Here is a 21,030-nt window from a genome sequence, read left to right on the forward strand (position 1 = left end):
GGAGAAGACCCGAGGAGATGTTGTCAACCCGAATGGGAGACAGGTAAACTGGAGGTGTTGCTCGCCAACTGCGAAATGGAGAAATTGCTGGAAATCCCTTGCTACTGGCACGTGAAAGTATGCGTCCTTCAAATCGATTGAGATTAACCCAATCCCCTAGCTGCACCGATTGTTGGATTGTAAGAAGATGCCATCTTGAACTTTTCCTTGCGAATGAAGGAATTGAGGTGGGTCAAATCTATCACCGGCCTCCATGCGCCAGTTCTTTTCTGAACCATAAACAGAGGAGAATACATGCCTTCGCCACGTTCGTCTTCCGGCACGGGCACGGCTGCACCTTGATCCAGCAAACAACTTACGTAGGTCAATAGGACCTGTTTCTTTTCCTCTGAGCCTGGAATTGTTGTGGGAATGAACCTTAACCTCGGAGTGTTGATGAAAGTCCACTTGTGACCCGAGGAAACCGTCTTGACGGTCCAATAATCTTGAATTGAGGCCGCCCAAACATGTTGGTAGTGAAGAAGGCGAGCCCCCACCTGACATGTTTGAGCGGGCCCAATTTCAAAAAGATTTGGTAGAATCTTGATTACCTGCGGAAGCCCCCTTTGAGGTTTTCTTAAGGGAGGATTGTCTGGACCTCCAAGATCTAGAGAACTCCCGGCCGGGTCTATAACTGCGCGTTTCTCTAGCGCGATCCGAGGTCTGCCTTCTTGGAAAAATACGTTTTTGGTTTTGAAGACATCTGTCTTGAGGGAGGAACCCAGACTTCCCACCCGTGGCCTGGGATATGGCGCTATCTAGTTTATTACCAAATAAGGAGGTTCCCTCAAATGGTATACAACACCATGCCTGCTTAGATGTTGGACCCGCCAACCAGGGACAGACCCACAAAGCACGGCGTGCCGAGACTGCTGCCAACATAGCCCGAGACAGAAGGCAGGTAATGTCAATAGATGCCTCCCCCAAAAAGGCTGATGCCATTCTGATCTCCTGAATGGGAGAATCTTTAGCCGTATTCACCGAGATACCTCTCAAGAACTCCTCAACATTGTCGGCCCATGTTTCAATAGCCTTTGAGACTGCGGCTAAAGCCAAAGTTGGTTTACAAGCCATCCCTGAAGTCAGATAAATTCTTTTCAGATCTGAGTAAATTCTTCTCTCTAACGGATCTTTGAAAGATACCGTGTCTTCCAAAGGGAGAGTCACGTATTTGACTAAACGCATAAGTGCTGCGTCTACCAGAGGAGCTGATTCAAGGTGCTTCACATCATCCTCCTTAAAGGGGTACAATTTAGACACCTTTGATTGCATGGAGCTCTTCCTATCAATCTTGCTCCACTCTTCAGTAATGATTTCTCCCAATTCAGTTAGGAAAGGAAAATATTGCCGTTCCTTTTTGAGTTGTTTGAAAAACTTTCTTTGTTTGGGGAGGGGGGAAGTAGTGGGTTCTTCCCATTTTAAAGGTTCTTTCACTGCCTTGACTAGAGCAGGTACTAAAGCATAATCAAATCCTACTCCTGGATCCTCTGGATCCGATTCGCTGTCAGACAAGAGCACAGAGTGGTGGATTGGTTGAGAAGATTCCCCAGTCTCTTGTAAGAGCCCTTCACCTCCTGAAGGACATAATGGGTCTGAGGGGGATTCCATAGAGTGATGAGCTTCCCTCTGCTGCAGAGATTCCTTTACCACTCTTCTCACCATAGATTCCAAGCGTTGATCCGCACCATCTCTTTCATCTGCGACTTTAGAGAAGCAATGATCACAGAGCGATTTGTCTGATGGGACGGGCATCTTTTATGCCCCGTACACACGAGAGGGATTAAGTCTGACAGACCTCCAAAGGAGTTCCGCCGGAGTTCCGACGGAGTTCTGGCGGACTTTTCGACCGAACGGACTTGACCACACACCATCACACCAAACTCCGACGGAGTCGAACGTGATGACGTACGACTGGATTTGACGTAGGAAGTTCCTAGACAGTAGCCAATAGCTGCCCTAGCGTCGGTTTTAGTCCGTCGGAGTAGCATACACACGAGCGGATTTTTCAAAGGGGACCGGGTCCGGCGGAGTTCCGTCGGGAAAATTTAAAGCATGCTTCATTTCTAAAGTCCGTCAGACTTTAGCTTCGCTAAAGTCCGTTGCAGCCCACACACGATCGGATAGTCCGCCGGACTCAGTCCGTCGGAGTTTGGATGTCGAAAAGTCCGCTCGTGTGTACGGGGCATTACAGCCCCAACATGAATTATCTGGTCCTCTGCTTGAGTGCGAGTGACCCCTGCGTTGTTCAGATCTGGAAGACCTATGGTAACCAGACTTTGACGATGATTTATGGTGGTGCGATTTTGACGATCCACTGCGACTATGCGCACTGTAATGCGGTTCAGACCTAGAAGGGCTATAAGGAAATGTACAAAAGAGAGAGAGAGACACAGACCAGCTGGTATCAAATGCTAAAGAATACTCCACATATACACAGCAATCCAGCCATGCACATACCTGTTACAAGCGGGCAGGTCACTAGTAGGCAGTGAGGCATCCATGACTAAAGATCGCTGACTGTAACAACAATAGACCCTCATAAGCAGCCATACAAAACACAGGAGCAACAATACATCAGAGCAGATCATAACCTACCTTACACCAACCAGAGAACGGCCCCGGGAAGTCGCTGAATTTCCTGCAATCATTCCCAAGTTCTGACATCTCTCACTGTGTTTTAAATATAGCACACATGACGTCATCAGCGGCGTCAGATGCGAGATGCCCACGCGCATGCACGGGAACCAAGCCTCGCTTTGGATTGGGTCCGCGCATGCGCAGAACGCAGCGCTGGACCCGGAAAACAGGAGGAGAAAGGCTGCTGGAACGCGGAAGCGTCAGCGCCTATGCACAAGAACCAGCTGGCATATGAAAGAGACACAGGTAGAAAAAACACATAAACACTGCTGCCATGAAAAACGGAAATTTTACAGCTCACCACTCGTCTGGCCGAACAGATTCAAGCACACACCACCCATCCACCGGGCAGATAATGGCCACCTTACATAGCAGGTAATAAGCCGTGCGCACTTATCTTCGGACAAACCAAGCCTTCAGCGCTACTCTGCCATACACTCCATACCCATGCGTAACACACAGGGCCTATCGGAGGAAAATAGCTCGATAGTCGGCCGACGTGATCGTAGTGAAGATCTCTTCAGATAGGAAACACCTGTCCTATAGAGGAGGACAAAAAAGGAACACGGAGAGCAGCTTGGAGCAAAGATTTATGGGAGTAGAGGTCCTATTGGGTAATTATGGAGGCGGGGCTAACCCACATGTATGCTGCCATGGAGCCTGTCAGGAAAACTTTTTTTTATAAATTTTTTGGGGGATATTTATAACAAAAGGTAAAAAAAAATATTGCGTTTTTTTTTGTTTTGTTTTTTACCAAAAATATGTAGAAGAATACGTGTCGGCCTAAAGTGAGGAAAAATATTTTTATTTTATACATTTTTTGGGGGATATTTATTATAACAAAAGGTAAAAAAAAATTGCGTTTTTTTTTTTTTAACCAAAAATATGTAGAAGAATACGTATCGGCCTAAAGTGAGGAAAAAATATTTTTTTTATACATTTTTTGGGGGATATTTATTATAACCAAAGGTAAAAAAATATTGCGTTTTTTTTTACCAAAAATATGTAGAAGAATACGTATCGGCCTAAAGTGAGGAAAAAATATTTTTTTTATACATATTTTGGGGGATATTTATTATAACAAAAGGTAAAAAATATTGTGTTTTAAAAAAAAAAAATTAACAAAAATGTGTAGAATACGTATTGCCCTAAAGTGAGGACATTTTTTTTTTTTTATACATTTTTGGGGGATAATTATTATAACAAAAGGTAAAAAAAAATGCGTTTTTTTTTTTTTTTACCAAAAATATGTAGAAGAATACGTATCGGTCTAAAGTGAGGAGAACATTTTTTTTTATAAATATTTGGGGGATATTTATTATAACAAAAGTTAAAAAAAATTGTGTTTTTTAAAAAAAATTTTTTTACCAAAAATATGTAGAAGAATACGTATCACCCTAAAGTGAGGAAAATTTTTTAATTTTTTTATACATTTTTGGGAAAGAATATGTATCAGCCTAAAGTGAGGAATTTTTTTTTCTTTTATAATTTTTTTTGGGGGATATTTATTATAACAAAAGGTAAAAAAAAAAATTGCGTTTTTTTTTTTACCAAAAATATGTAGAAGAATACGTATCGGCCTAAAGTGAGGAAAACATTTTTTCTTTTATAAATTTTTTGGGGGATATTTATTATAACAAAAGGTAAAAAAAAATAGTGTTTTTTAAAAAAAAAAATTTACCAAAAATATGTAGAAGAATACGTATTTCCCTAAAGTAAGGAAATTTTTTAAATTTTTTTATACATTTTTTTGGGAAGAATATGTATCAGCCTAAAGTGAAGAAATTTTTTATTCTTTTTTATAAATTTTTTGGGAGGGATATTTATTATAACAAAAGGTAAAAAAAATAGCCTTTTTTTTTTCAATTTTTTTACCAAAAATATGTAGAAGAATATGTATCAGCCTAAAGTGAGGAAATTTTTTTTTTTTATAAATTTTTTTGGGGGATATTTATTATAACAAAAGGAAAAAAATATTGTGTTTTTTTTTTTTTCTTTACCAAAAATATGTAGAAGAATACGTATCGGCCTAAAGTGAGGAAATTTTTTTTATATATACATTTTTTGGAGGATATTTATTATAACAAAAGGAAAAAAAATATTGCATTTTTTTTTTACCAAAAATATGTAGAAGAATACGTATAAAAACGTATAAAATACGTATAAAAAAATAAAATTTTTCCTCACTTTAGGCCGATGCCTAAATTGAGGAAAAAATATTTTTTTATACATTTTTTGAGAGATATTTATCATAACAAAAGGTAAAAAAATATTGCGTTTTTTAAAAAAAAAATTTTTACCAAAAATATGTAGAAGAATATGTATCGGCTTAAAGTGAGGACATTTTTATTTTTTTATACATTTTTTGGGGGATTTTTTTTTACAAAAGGTAAAAAAAAATTGCGTTTTTTTTTCTTTTTTTTCAAAACACCACCAAAAGAAAATCTCTATTTGCGGGAAAAAAAAAAAAAGGAGGTGAGTTTTGTTTGAGGGCCCGCGTCGCACGACCGCGCAATTGTCACTTAAAGCGACGCAGCGCCGGATCACAAAAAAGTGCTCCGGTCATTTGGCCAGCCAAATGGTCCGGGGGCTGAAAGCAGGTTAAGAGGGTCCCGGGGGAAGGTGGCTGGAAAGGCCGAGACTTTTTTTTGGTCCCGGTCTTTTCTGTCTGGAGGAGAGATTTGGGGGTCTTATGGGACCATATACCTGTATACAGTATTCCAGGGGCAGCACAGTCCATAACACATGGTGTCATGTAGGTAAATAAGTAAAAAAAAAGATAAAAATAAATAAAAATACGGTAGCTCAGGAGATATATAAAGTTAATTGGTTGCTGAGAATAATGCATGTCGGCATGCTAAGTTTTCCCAACGCGTTTCACGTTAGTACACTCATCGGGGCCCAAATAAGTAAAAAAAAATTATATAAAAAAAAATACGGTAGCTCAGGAGATGTATAACGTTAATTTGTTGCTGGGAATAATGTATGTCGGCATCCTACGTTTTTTTCCCCAACGCGTTTCACGTTAGTACACTCATCAGGGGCCCAAATTCCTTCTTTATATAGGCCTCTCTATGTGGCCAGGCTGTGGAAAAGTCCCACACATGTGGTATCCTAATACTCAGGAGGAGGAGCAGAATTTATTTTGGGGCATTATTTGTGGTATACACATGCCACGTGAGAGAAATAACCTATTACAATGACAATTTTGTGAAAAAAAAGCAAAAAAAAATTCTTAATTTTGCAAAGAATTGTGGGAAAAAAAATGACAACATCAAAAAGCTCACTATGCCTCCTACTAAACACCTTGGAATGTCTACTTTGTAAAAAGGGGTCATTTGGGGGGTATTTGTACTTTCCTGACTTCTTTGGGTCACAAGAAGCGAGATAGTCCACCAGTACATCAGATGTGATCAATTTTGTGCGATTCGCACCACAGCTTGTAGACTCTCTAACTTTCACAAAGACCAAATAATATCCACTAATTTGGGTTATTTTTACCAAAGACATGTAGCAGTATAAATTGTGGCCAAAATTTATGAAGAAAAAAAAAATAATTAGCAAAATTTTATCACAGAAACAAAGAAAAATGCGTGTTTTTTTTAACATTTTTCGGTCTTTTTTCATTTATAGCTCAAAAAAAAAAAAAAAAAAAACCCCAGAGGTGATCAAATACCACCAAAAGAAAGATCTATTTGTGGGAAAAAAAAGGGGAAAAAATGTCATTTGGGTACAGTGTTGCATGACTGAGTAATTGTCATTCAAAATGTGAGAGCACCGAAAGCTGAAAATTGGTCTGGGCAGGAGGGGGGTTTAAAGTGCCCGGTAGGCAAGTGGTTAAAAACAACAGTGTAAAAAAAAAAGAAAAAAGCGTCTTGCCGAGCGCACGTGCAGAAGCGAACACATATTTGTAAGCGGCGGCAAACATATGGAAACGGCGTTCAAACCACACACAGATGTGAGGTATCGCCGCGATCCTTAGAGCGAGAGCGATAATTCTATCCCTAGCCCTCCTCTGTGACTCTACACTGGTAACCAGTAGGATTTTTTTTTTTTTAAACGTCGCCTATGGAGATTTTTAAGGGTAAAAGTTTGTCGCCGTTCCACAAGCGGAGCGCAATATTTTTTTGTTTTTTAAGCGTGACATGTTGGGTATCAATTTACTCGGCAGAACGTCATCTTTCACAATAATAAAAAAAATAGGTTTATTGTCTTATTTTTTATTATTATTTGTTTATTTTTATTATTTTTTACTTTAATAAAATTCTATTTAAAAAAAAAAGTGCGCTTGTATAAGCGCTGTGCAAATACGGCATGACAGAAAGTATTGAGCACCTCCTAATTAATCACGTCTCCGCCTCCGCCTGAGTCTATAATTTTTACTGGACCTGAAAATAACGTCTGGCGCATGCACAGGTAAAGCCGCGTGAAAGGGCTGTTAACGACGTCGCCAAACCCGGATGTGACGCAGGGTCGAGGGATTTTCATAAGTCTAGATTCTTTTTTTATTTTTATTTTTTTAGAACACCGGAATTCATCTGCCCTTAGTTCAGGCATCAACAGCAGGAGGGTGTGGCTTAACTGAGAAAACCACTCCCTCCCACCGCGAAGACTCCTAGGATGTATGACATCACAGTTAATAAAGAAATGTAAAAAAAAAATAATACAAATAATAATAATAAAATAAAAAAAGTGTAAAATAAATAAATAAACAAATCTCCCGTAGTTTCCTCTGTATTTAGTGATGAGAGCGGGGTGAGGAATAATCATTTATCGATTGAGAGACGGAAGGATCCACTTCAATTATACATTAGATATAAAAAAAAATACAAATAAATAAACATTAGATATAAAAAACAAAAAAACAAACAAATCACAATAAATAAATAAATAAACATTGGATATAAAAAAATACAAAAAAAAACAAAAAATAAATAAATATACATTAGATATAAAAAATACAAATAAAATACAAAAAATAAATATAGATGATACACAAAAATATAAAATAAACCAATTTTTTTTTTAATGTATAAATGTACAAAAAATAATCAATATAGAGAAAATATGAATAAAACCCTATGGTGGAGGATGTGATCACCACCCCTGGGGGGGTCCTCCATATATTGTGGAGGGGACATGTGGTGAGTATTTATTTTGGATATGAAAACTGTAATGTGATTGGTTGGTTGCTGGTCTTGTCACTTCGTGTCTCCCCTTCACACATTACATATAGAAGGTGGCCTGTCAGGCCGCTCTGTAGAATTGTGTCCGGACATGGACAATAAAGTTGTTCGGTACAAACTCTTCCAATCAGCGCCCGGCGTTCCGCGCATGCGCCCTCCACCTCGCCAGTCCCAAGATGGCGGCCCCCTGCCGGTTGCTCGGAGTCTCCTCCGCCTGGTTCTCCGCCCGCCGGCGCCTGTCCTCCCCGCCGAGCTCTGCCGCCGTCCGCAGCACCTTCCTCCGGTACCTGGAGGAAAGACACGGACACCGGCACGTCCCGTCCCGTCCTCCGCCGTCCGCCCTCGGGGGGACCCCACACTCCTATTCGTCAACGCCGGCATGAACCAGGTGATGTCACATGACAGGGGGCGGGGCCGGGAGGGTTGTCATGGTGAAGGAAGCTGCTGGGCGGTGTCTGTGTAAGATTGACAGCTGAGAGGGGCCAATGAGGGGGTTGTGTAATCTATTTATTATGACCCCGAACCAGGAAGTGTAGACGGGGTGACCCCAAACCAGGAAGTGTAGACGGGGTGACCGCTCTCTCATCATCATCATCATTATTATCAATTATAGTTTCCACCTCATCCCTTTATTATTATGTGCCCCGGATTAAAGGGGTGAGGTGACATCTCTACGATCTATAACATATTGTTGTTTGTTTGTTTTTATATATTTATTATTGCTAATATTATTTATTTTTTTAATTATTCATTTCATTAAAAAAATATATATTTTTTATTACTACCTCATTTTATTCTTATTTATTATTATAAATTGTTGTTTTTATTTCTTCTTTATTAGTATTTATTATATATAAATGATATGTAAACATCGGTGATCTATAATACAATCACACAGACAATAAATCGGTGATCAGGAGAGTCCGGAATAAACATCGGGATGTGCAGCAAATATATAATATATTCTGTGTGATCTCTGATACCGAAATCTCCCCTCCACCCCGCCGGTGACCCCTCTCACCAAATACCCCATGTTAGCCCAACATACCCCACTGTACCTCACATTGTCCTGCTGTACCCCACCATACCCGGTCGTACCCCACCATACCTCACATTACCCCATCATACCCCGCCATACTCCAAAGTACCCCGACTTACACCACTGTACCCCACCCTACACCACTGTACCCCACATTACCCCCCCATACCCCAAAGTACCCGGTCATACCCCACCATGTGTATGTAGGTTAGCTGTGAGATTGGTGGGGAGCAAATTCCTTCAACAGCTCTCCCTGCTGATTGGACATTCTACCCCACTGGGGGTGGGGGGAATTGTCCCGACTGTTGCCTGTGTATCGGTCTTTCAATAAAGAGTTCTTGGTGGTCGGCAACCAAAGCTGAATACTGCCTAGTTTGTGGTTGCATGTGGTGGGGAAGATCTGATATCAGACGGGGAGGAAGTGGTATATGGTGAAAGCACTCAGGCGGCGGGTGGGACGTTGCATTACGGAGAGCGGGTAGGGTGGTTGTGTAAGTATTTCCCGGTGCCATCATCAACAGACACCAGGGAGGGTGCGCAGACAGGTGGGGGATGTGCAGTAGGTCGGACCTTCATCTTCCCAGGAGTATTTCACAAGATTTCAATTGGTCTGTTAGGCTACACCATGTACTCTGGTTGCACCATGAGACCCCCCATCATTGTGGCAGAAGGTGGTTACCCCGAGGAGGATGTCCTCTGTGGGTGTTTACAAGGGTGAATGTGCTTTGTGTTCCCGTCCATCATTCATGTGGTCATTTTACAGGCAGAGGCCCTAACACCGGCAATCTGCAGAGCTGGGGCTGGCAATCTCCGAGATCAGAAGAAGCTGCAACCCGTAAACTCCTTGCTACACTTAGGTCATGCTTGTGCATGTGCAGGGCTCCCGGAGTCTACTTACTCCATGTCTACCATCAACTCTCCTTGTTTTCACTAAGAGGAGGGGACAGCCTAGTGGGGTCTACCGTGGTCTAGTCAGGACCTTCTGTACTCGGATTTGGGCAATAACCCACCCCGAGGCTGAACTAGAAACATTAGATGTGGATCCGGCAACATTCAATGGATGGGCTCCTAGATGTAACCTCCATGCAAGGGTTGCATGGACCATTCAATGGATGGGCTCCTAGGCGTGACCTCCATGTAAGGGTTGCATGGACCTTTCAATGGATGGGCTCCTAGGCGTGACCTCCATGTAAGGGTTTCATGGACCCTTCCATGGACGGGCTCCTAGGAGTGACCTCCATGTAAGGGTTGCATGGACCATTCAATGGACGGGCTCCTAGGCGGGACCTCCATGTAAGGGTTGCATGGACCATTCAATGGACGGGCTCCTAGGCGGGACCTCCATGTAAGGGTTTCATGGACCCTTCCATGGACGGGCTCCTAGGAGTGACCTCCATGTAAGGGTTGCATGGACCATTCAATGGACGGGCTCCTAGGCGGGACCTCCATATAAGGATTGCATTGACCCCCCCCCGCCAGATTGCGGTGATCTCTGCCGCTTACTGGAGCCGTCGGTAGCGGTGGAGACAATTGGGTCCTCTCCCCCTCAGTGCCTGGATGTTGGGTGAGGGAAAGACGGCCCCGCCCATCTCCATAGCATTGGAGGGTGGGCGAGCGGAGGGCAAGGGAGCGGAGTGGAGGGCGAGCGGAGTGGAGGTCGAGCCTTACAAGTTGGGTTTCGGGTCCGCCAAGAGCGCACTACATTGCGTTACCACCGTGAGCTCCCCACTGTGGAAATTTTATGTTGAAGTGCCTTTGTTTTGATGAAAAGGATGGAAGTGCAATAATTGAAGATTTCATGGGTTGTTTTAATAAATAGTTTTACTATATTTCACTATTGGAAGCACCTTTTTATCTTTACATGGTGCAGTGAGAATTGTTTATCCCTTTCATGACTTAAGCCTATTTCTGACCTTTGATGTTTACAAGTTAAAATCCGTATTTTTTGCTAGAAAATTACTTAAACCCCCCCCCAAACATTTTATATATATTTTTTTATTTTTAGCAGAGAATCTAGAGAATAAAACAGCGATTGTTGCAATATTTTATGTCACACAGTATTTGTGCAGCGGCGTTTTAAATACAACTTTTTGGGGAAAAGGGACATTTTCATGAATTAAAAAAAAAAACATTATAATTGCACACACTCGTGGAATGGCGACAAACTACGGTACCTAAAAAAAAAAAATCTCCATAGACGATGCTTTAATTTATTTTCCGGTTACCAGGTTAGAGTTACAGAGGAGGTCTAGTGCTAGAATTATTGCTCTCGCTCTGACGATCGCGGCGATACCTCACATGTGTGATTTGAACACCGTTTACATATGCGGGCGCGACTTCCGTATGCGTTTTCTTTGCTGCGTGAGCTCGCGGTGACAGGGGCGGTTCAAAAAAATAAATTCTTATTTATTTTAAAATTAATTAATTGTTTTAAAATAAATATATAAATAAAAAAAAATGTATCACTTTTATTGCTGTCACAAGGAATATAAACATCCCTTGTGACAGTAATAGGTGGTGACAGGTCCTCTTTAAGGAGAAATCGGAAGACCTCCAATCCCTCCTTTGCACTTCAAAGTATTTAAATCACCATTTTTAAAAACCGGTGCCATTGACAGCCGAATAAAGAGGAAGTGACGTCATGACGTCACTTACGTGTTTTTGATTCGGAGGCTGGAATGAAGCCGCTTACAGCTCCATCCCAGTCTGTCCCTAGCCGCCAGAAGCAGCGGATTGTTGATCGGGGTTCCCGTTGGAACCCGTTGTTCATTTATATTGTTTTATGTTTTACCAAGATCACTACCATGAATTACCCCTAGGGGTCAGTGACATTCAGGTTATCTTCATACCATATCTATATCATCATTACACCCACAGGCCTCCATTCAAGTCCCGACCCGACCCCCTCTTTGGTTCCTATATAGGAGGCTTGTCGGTGTATAGTTTCTGGTAGAGACTGGTCATACCCCTCCTTGCCTAATCGCTGCTAATCCTGTAGAAGCTTTTTAAGTGAAAACGTTTGTCACCGTTCTACCAGCGGGGCGCAATTTTCAAGCGTGACGCGTTGGGTATTAATTTACTCGGTGTAACAACATTATCTTTTATTTTTAACTCAAAAAAAGTGTATTTTTTTCCCAAAAAATTGTGTTTGTAAGATCGCCGTGCAAATACGGTGTGACATAAAGTAATGCAACAACCGCCATTTTATTCTCTAGGGTGTCTGAAAAAAAAAGATGGATTCGAATGTGATGACATACGACCGGACTAGAATAAGGAAGTTCATAGCCAGTAGCCAATAGCTGCCCTAGCCTCGGTTTTCGTCCGTCGGACTAGCATACAGACGAGCACATTTTTTTATTTTTTTTTTTTATTTTTTTTTTCAAGTCCATCGCAAAGATTTGAAACGTGTTTAATTTCTGGGTCTGTCTGACTTTTTTGGGGACAGAAAAGTCCGCTGGAGCGCCACACACGATCGAATTGTCCGATGGATTCCGGTCCGCCAGACCTAGTGCGTCAAAGTCCAATCGTGTGTACGCGGCATTCGTTTTCTTTATATAGCACACACCGAGGTGGGAGATGGACAAAGCCTCCCAGCTCATAACAAGTCCAAATCTAGAGGTAAAGGAAATCTTCTGACACCTTTTTGGAGAAGCCCTGAAGTGTGCAACTAAACGCAATCATAGAGCCAACGCCTGATGGGTTTTACTTCCTCTTTATTCCCCTGCATAGTGAAAGCATAATGGGCTGCTCTGCATCACCTTGCATACTCTGCATCGCATCGCATACTCTGCATCGCATACTCTGCATCGCATCGCATACTCTGCATCGCATACTCTGCATCGCCTTGCATACTCTGCATCGCATTGCATACTCTGCATCACATTCTCTGCATCGCCTTGCATACTCTGCATCACATTCTCTGCATCGCCTCGCATACTCTGCATCACATACTCTGCATCGCCTTGCATACTCTGCATCCCATCGCATACTCACCCATTATGTGGCACTTCCCTGCAAACGAAGCCTGCGATGTCCGCACTGGTGGAAGTGTCCATCTTCACCCCTCTTCCCTCCAGGACCACGGACTCCCGCTCTGTAACTGGCGCCACGCTAGCGGCCAAAAAGCAACGCTAAAACTAGCGGCGCTTTACCGCCACCGCTCTCACCGCCCCAGTGTGAACGAAGCCTTAAAGTGGTTGTAAAAAAAAAAAAACCCTTACACACCAGTTTTTCCCTACAGGTAAGTCTATAATAAGGCCTATAATGAGACTTACCTGTAGGTACTGGAAACATCTCCAAAACTTGGACACATTTAGGGGGATATTTACCATATACGCGCGTGCCGACATCATCAGCGCGTGTGCACTGAGGTGCCGTATCTACAGGGCCCCATGCTGTGGCCATCTGCTCCCACGGTCCACGGGCCCCAGAAGGAAGAGGGGTGAAGATGGACACGGCCACCATTGGGGACATCGCGGGCTTCGTTTGCTGGTAAGTGACACATAATGGGCTAGTGCCTACTAGGTACGAGATCTGCCACAGAAGAGCTGCCCTGTTAGTAGTAGTAATTATTTTAATAATATTGGCAATATTATAATATATATTATTTATAATATTAATATTGTTGTTGCTATAATTATGCATTATTTATTTTTTTCAAATATTTGCATTATTACCATTATTATTCCAATGTAATATTATTATTTTTTTATTAAGATTTTTTTTTTATTAAGATTTATTATTGATAATACTGTTGTTGTTTATTTTTTGTATTAGTGGAAAATGTCGTTTTTTTTATTTTATTACTAATAATAATCATCATAAAGTAATAATAACAATACATTGCAGTAGTAATTAAAAAAAAAATATAAATAAAAAATAAAAATAAATTAAAAAAAAAAAAAAAAAATATATATATATATATATATATATATATATTATATATTTATTATTATATAATTTTGATTTTTTTATTATTATTTATATATTTTTTATTAATTACTACTGCAATGTATTGTTGTTATTACTTTATGATGATTATTATTAGTAATAAAATAAAAAAAAATAATAATAGTATTTTTCAATAATATTGTTATTAGTCTGGGGTCACCTACAGAAGCAGTGTATTTATCCACACAGCACCAAGACCTTCACCCAATCACCATGGAATACAGGCAGATACTGATTGTCCAAGAACAGGATGGGAGGTGGTGCGATAGTCATGGCATCCCCCCCTGACCTTCATACAGCATCCTATCCTTGGTTGATCCTTCTAGTCACACGGCTGAAGGTGTGACTTGTTGTCAGATCTTAGGGGATTGAGATGTGTAGATGGCAGTAAATGTTGATGGACGGATGGTGTTGAAGGCCCCTCACTCTTGGTTCCAGGATGGTGGTTCCAGTGTGACAGAGATGGCCACTTTCACATCTTCTGGAAACCAGTTGTCCTCTGTGTCCAAAATGTGACCACATAATATCTACAAGGTCAGGAAATACCGGACCATTGGAGTAACGGAGTCATCCCGAATGTAGCCAGAGTGTCTGAGAAACTCAGGAGAATACTAAACCAACATCTCATCCCTGTGTCCTTCAAACCCAACAAAACACTGAGCCAGAAGCCATCCAGAAGACCTGACACAAGTGTGGAAGACACGGGATGTCTTTGGCCCCCCACCTCTATTCATGGATGGTTGTTCCAATGTGACAGAGATGGCCACTTTCACCTTTAATGGAAACCAGTTGTCCTCTCTATCCAAAATGTGACTTCATAATAATATCTACAAGGTCAGGAAATACCGGACCATTGGAGTAACGGAGTCATCCCGAATGTAGCCGGAATGTCGGAGAATATTTAACCAACATCTCATCCCTGTGTCCTTCAAACCCAACAAAACACTGAGCCAGAAGCCACCCAGAAGAGGGATGTCTTTGGCCCCCCCCACCTCTATTCATGGATGGTGGTTCCAATGTGACAGAGATGGCCACTTTCACCTCTAATGGAAACCAGTTGTCCTCTCTATCCAAAATGTGTCTTCAACATCTACAAGATCAGGAAATACTCCTCTGGACCATTGAACAAAGAAAAGAAGCAGAACACAAGGAGTAACGGAGTCACCCTGAATAGCTGGAGTGTTGGAAAAACTCAGAAGGATTTTCAACAAACATCTCATCCCGGTGTCTATCAAGCCCAGCGATACTGAAGCTTCAACATCCTAAAGACCCAACACCAGGGACGTAACAAGGTAGGTGCAGTGCACAAAGATCTCCACATTGGGTATTCAACCTCCCAACACACCAATAGCCTGACATAGGAGACTGAATTCTATAGGTCAGCAGTCTTCATACATTGCAAGGAAAAAGGACATAAAGTACTTCTGAGGACTGTGAGGTCGTATTTTGGTCAGAGAGGACCACTGGTATGGAAGAGGCCATCTACATCACACTGGAGCAACCATCCATGCAGGGCTGGTGCAAGGATTTTTGACACCCTAGGCAAAACCTAATTTTGCTGCCCCTCTTGGCTCCACCCCTAACTCCACCCCCTATGCCCTGCCCATGTATACCCCACCTTTTTGATGAAGCACCCATCAAATGCAGCCTCACCAGTGCCCATCAAATGCAGCCTACCAGCGCCCATCAAATGCAGCCTACCAGCGCCCATCAAATGCAGCCTACCAGCTCCCATCAAATGCAGCATACCAGTTTCCATCAAATACAGCATACCAGCGCCCATCAAATGCAGCCTCACCAGCGCCCATCAAATGCAGCATACCAGCTCCCATCAAATGCAGCATACCAGTTCCCATCAAATGCAGCCTCACCAGCGCCCATCAAATGCAGCCTCACCAGCGCCCATCAAATGCAGCCTCACCAGCGCCCATCAAATGCAGCATACCAGCGCCCATCAAATGCAGCATACCAGCGCCCATCAAATGCAGCCTCACCAGCGCCCATCAAATGCAGCCTCACCAGCGCCCATCAAATGCAGCATACCAGCGCCCATCAAATGCAGCCTCACCAGCGCCCATCAAATGCAGCCTCACCAGCGCCCATCAAATGCAGCATACCAGCTCCCATCAAATGCAGAATAACAGCTCCAATCAAATGCAGAATACCAGCGCCTCTCAATGAATGTTTGCTTGCTTTCATTCATTCGGGAGTTGTGACGCGGCCCTCCACCACTGCTGTGCCTCTGACACTATGCGAAGGAAGCAGCGGCTGCCTGCTGATGCTGAAACTTAGTCGCTTGCTGCAGAGAGAAGAGAGTAGAAAGACCAGTGGCCGGGCGTCCCCCCTAGGCAGCAGTGCGTGCCCTAAGCAGCTGCCTAGTTTGCCTAGTGGTAGCACCGGCCCTGCATCCATGAATAGAGGTGAGGGTCAAAGGCATTGCATGTCTTCCACCTTTTGTGTTGGGTCTTCTGGATCTCCAAGCTTCTGTCTCAGTGTATTTCTGGGCTTGAAGAACACGGGGCTCAGATGTTTACTAAAGACCCTTCTGAGTTCTCCCGACACTCCAGCTACATATAAGATGACTATATTACTTTGTGTCTTCTGCTTCTCCCCTCTTTTTTCGATGGGCCCATGTTTCCATGTTTTTCTTGACCTTGTGGATGTTATAAAGCGAACATTTCTGGACAGAGGACAATGCCCCAACATAGGAGGGTGAATTCTAGAGGTCAGGACTCGGCGGTCTTCCTACACGTTAAAGAAAAAGGATATACTGTACTTTTGAGGCCACTGAGTTTCTCAGTTCGGTCAGAGAGGACAACTGGTTTACACGAGGCATCAAAAAGGCCATCTACATCAAATTGGAACCACCATCATTGAATTGGGGAAGGGGCATTCTACACCATCTGTCACCATATATAATGCCACATTAACGGTTTACACATTCAGTCACGTGATATGGAGGATTAACACCTATGCAGACATACTGACTCCAAAGATGGGATGATGTACTGTAACTAGAACAAGGTGGCTCCACAATTCTCACACCTTCGTCCTGTTTTTGGACCATCAACATCTACACCTTCCATGGTGATTCCATCATAATGGGATCATCCTTGGAATAAATAATGAAGGGGCCATGACCAGGGTATAGATGGGGTAATGGGAAAAAAAGCTTGGAGAAGCTTCAAAAGGTCTTCAACATTCCAGAACATGTCCAGGTGGTGGAATGCATTTTATACATGCTGAATATTCTTGTCTGTTTATATGACTCAGGGGGGTCGGTTACATCCATGGTAATGTGGTATACTCTTTCAGTTTAAGCCGGTCTTCCTGGGCACAGTGGACCCTCGTAGTGAGATGGCGCAATACCGCAGGGTGGTGAACAGCCAGAAGTGTGTGCGAGCCGGGGGGAAGCACAACGACCTGGAGGATGTGGGCCGAGACGTCTACCATCACACCTTCTTCGAGATGCTGGGGAACTGGTCATTTGGTGATTACTTCAAGGTATGAAGATAAGTTGTGGGCACTTTGGAGTGTTGTCCTCCATGTATTAGCTATGGAGGGTTCACAGCTTTTCAGCAGCACCCAACTACCCCAGATTGAGGAAGGAGATCCACCTACAGAGCTTGTCTCTAACTAGACATTGCTGTAGAGCACTGACCACCCCAGACTGAGGCAGGAGATCCACCCACAGAGCTTGTCTCTAACTAGACATTGCTGTAGAGCACTGACCACCCCAGATTCAGAAAGGAGACCCACCCACAGAGATTCCGTCTCTCACCAGACATTGCTGTAGAGCACTGACCACCCCAGATTCAGGAAGGAGACCCACCCACTGACATTCCGTCTCTCACCAGACATTGCTGTAGAGCACTGACCACCCCAGATTGAGGAAGGAGACCCACCCACAGAGCTTCCATCTCTAACTAGACATTGCTGTAGAGCACTGACCACCCCAGATTGAGGAAGGAGACCCACCCACAGAGCTTGTCTCTAACTAGACATTGCTGTAGAGCACTGACCACCCCAGATTCAGGAAGGATACCCACCCACAGAGATTCCGTCTCTCACCAGACATTGCTGTAGAGCACTGACCACCCCAGATTCAGGAAGGAGACCCACCCACGGAGCTTGTCTCTAACTAGACATTGCTGTAGAGCACTGACCACCCCAGATTCAGGAAGAAGACCCACACACTGAGATTCCGTCTTTTACCAGACATTACTGTAGAGCACTGACCAACCCAGATTCAGGAAGGAGACCCAACCACAGAGCTTGTCTCTAACTAGACATTGCTGTAGAGCACCGACCACCCCAGATTCAGGAAGGAGACCCACCCACTGAGATTCCGTCTCTCACCAGACATTGCTGTAGAGCACTGACCACCCCAGATTCAGGAAGAAGACCCACACACTGAGATTCCGTCTTTTACCAGACATTACTGTAGAGCACTGACCAACCCAGATTCAGGAAGGAGACCCACCCACGGAGCTTGTCTCTAACTAGACATTGCTGTAGAGCACCGACCACACCAGATTCAGGAAGAAGACCCAACCACAGAGCTTGTCTCTAACTAGATATTGCTCTAGAGCACTGACCACCCCAGATTCAGGAAGGAGACCCACCCACTGAGATTCCGTCTCTCACCAGACATTGCTGTAGAGCACTGACCATCCCAAATTGAGGAAGGAGACCCACCCACAGAGCTTGTCTCTAACTAGACATTGCTGTAGAGCACTGACCACCCCAGATTCAGGAAGGAGACCCACCCACTGAGATTCCGTCTCTCACCAGACATTACTGTAGAGCACTGACCACCCCAGATTCAGGAAGGAGACCCACCTACAGAGATTCCGTCTCTCACCAGACATTGCTGTAGAGCACTGACCACCCCAGATTCAGGAAGGAGACCCACCCACTGAGATTCCGTCTCTCACCAGACATTGCTGTAGAGCACTGACCATCCCAAATTGAGGAAGGAGACCCACCCACAGAGCTTGTCTCTAAATAGACATTGCTCTAGAGCACTGACCACCCCAGATTCAGGAAGGAGACCCACCCACTGAGATTCCGTCTCTCACCAGACATTACTGTAGAGCACTGACCAACCCAGATTCAGGAAGGAGACCCACCCACAGAGCTTGTCTCTAACTAGACATTGCTGTAGAGCACTGACCACCCCAGATTCAGGAAGAAGACCCACACCCACACACTGAGATTCCGTCTTTTACCAGACATTACTGTAGAGCACTGACCAACCCAGATTCAGGAAGGAGACCCACCCACGGAGCTTGTCTCTAACTAGACATTGCTGTAGAGCACCGACCACACCAGATTCAGGAAGGAGACCCACCCACAGAGATTCCATCTCTAACTAGACATTGCTGTAGAGCACTGACCACTCCAGATTCAGGAAGGAGACCCACCCACAGAGATTCCGTCTCTCACCAGACATTGCTGTAGAGCACTGACCATCCCAAATTGAGGAAGGAGACCCACCCACAGAGCTTGTCTCTAACTAGACATTGCTGTAGAGCACCGACCACACCAGATTCAGGAAGAAGACCCACCCACTGAGATTCCGTCTCTCACCAGACATTGCTGTAGAGCACTGACCACCCCAGATTCAGGAAGGAGACCCACCCACAGAGATTGCGTCTCTCACCAGACATTGCTGTAGAGCACTGACCATCCCAAATTGAGGAAGGAGACCCACCCACAGAGCTTGTCTCTAACTAGACATTGCTGTAGAGCACCGACCACACCAGATTCAGGAAGAAGACCCAACCACAGAGCTTGTCTCTAACTAGACATTGCTCTAGAGCAGTGACCACCCCAGATTCAGGAAGGAGACCCACCCACTGAGATTCCGTCTCTCACCAGACATTGCTGTAGAGCACTGACCACCCCAGATTCAGGAAGGAAACCCACCCACAGAGATTCCGTCTCTCACCAGACATTGCTGTAGAGCACTGACCATCCCAAATTGAGGAAGGAGACCCACCCACAGAGCTTGTCTCTAAATAGACATTGCTCTAGAGCACTGACCACCCCAGATTCAGTAAGAAGACCCACACACTGAGATTCCGTCTCTCACCAGACATTGCTGTAGAGCACTGACCAACCCAGATTCAGGAAGGAGACCCACCCACAGAGCTTGTCTCTAACTAGATATTGCTGTATAGCACCAACCACCCCAAATTGAGGAAGAAGACCCACCCACAGAGCTTGTCTCTAACTAGACATTGCTGTAGAGCACTGACCACCCCAGATTCAGGAAGGAGACCCACCCACTGAGATTTCGTCTCTCACCAGACATTGCTGTAGAGCACTGACCACCCCAAATTGATTAAGGAGACCCACCCACAGAGCTTGTCTCTAAATAGACATTGCTGTAGAGCACTGACCACACCAGATTAAGGAAGGAGACCCACCCACTGAGCTTGTCTCTAAATAGACATTGCTGTAGAGCACTGACCACCCCAGATTCAGGAAGGAGACCCACCCACTGAGATTCCGTCTCTCACCAGACATTGCTATAGAGCACTGACCACCCCAGATTCAGGAAGGAGACCCACCCACTGAGATTCCCTCTCTCACCAGACATTGCTGTAGAGCACTGACCAACCCAGATTCAGGAAGGAGACCCACCCACAGAGCTTGTCTTTAACTAGACATTGCTGTAGAGCACTGACCACCCCAGATTCAGGAAGGAGACCCACCCACAGAGATTTCGTCTCTCACCAGACATTGCTGTAGAGCACTTACCACCCCAGATTCAGGAAGGAGACCCACCCACAGAGCTTCAGTCTCTCACCAGACATTACTGTAGAGCACTGACCACCCAAAATTGAGGAAGACCCACCCACAGAGCTTGTCTCTAACCAGACATTGCTGTAGAGCACTGACCACACCAGATTGAGGAAGGAGACCCACCGAGCTTCAGTCTCCCACTAGACATTACTGTAGAGCACTGACCACCCCAGATTCAGGAAGGAGACCCAATCACAAAGATTCAGTCTCTCCCCAGACATTGCTGTAGAGCGATAAGTACACGACCCTCACCAAAGTGTCCCAGAGGGAGCAGCCAGTCCTCTATTTCTGTGATCAGGGCCCCCTTCTGGCCTCATTTTGTGGATTTGTCATCATGTTGTGGTTTTCCGGCTGTAGGGCTTCAAG

At 44.1% G+C, this 21,030-nt stretch overlaps 1 pseudogene; it reads left to right on the forward strand.

Moving 5' to 3' along the window:
• Positions 1 to 5,530: 5,530 nt before the first annotated feature.
• Positions 5,531 to 21,030, forward strand: part of LOC143962546 (alanine--tRNA ligase, mitochondrial-like) — a 64,923-nt pseudogene continuing 49,423 nt past the window's right edge.

Source organism: Lithobates pipiens, unplaced genomic scaffold (genome assembly GCF_037356315.1).
Source record: "Lithobates pipiens isolate NorthernLeopardFrog02 unplaced genomic scaffold, aLitPip1_a1.2 Scaffold_8, whole genome shotgun sequence".
In the NCBI taxonomy this organism is placed as follows: Eukaryota; Metazoa; Chordata; class Amphibia; order Anura; family Ranidae; genus Lithobates; species Lithobates pipiens.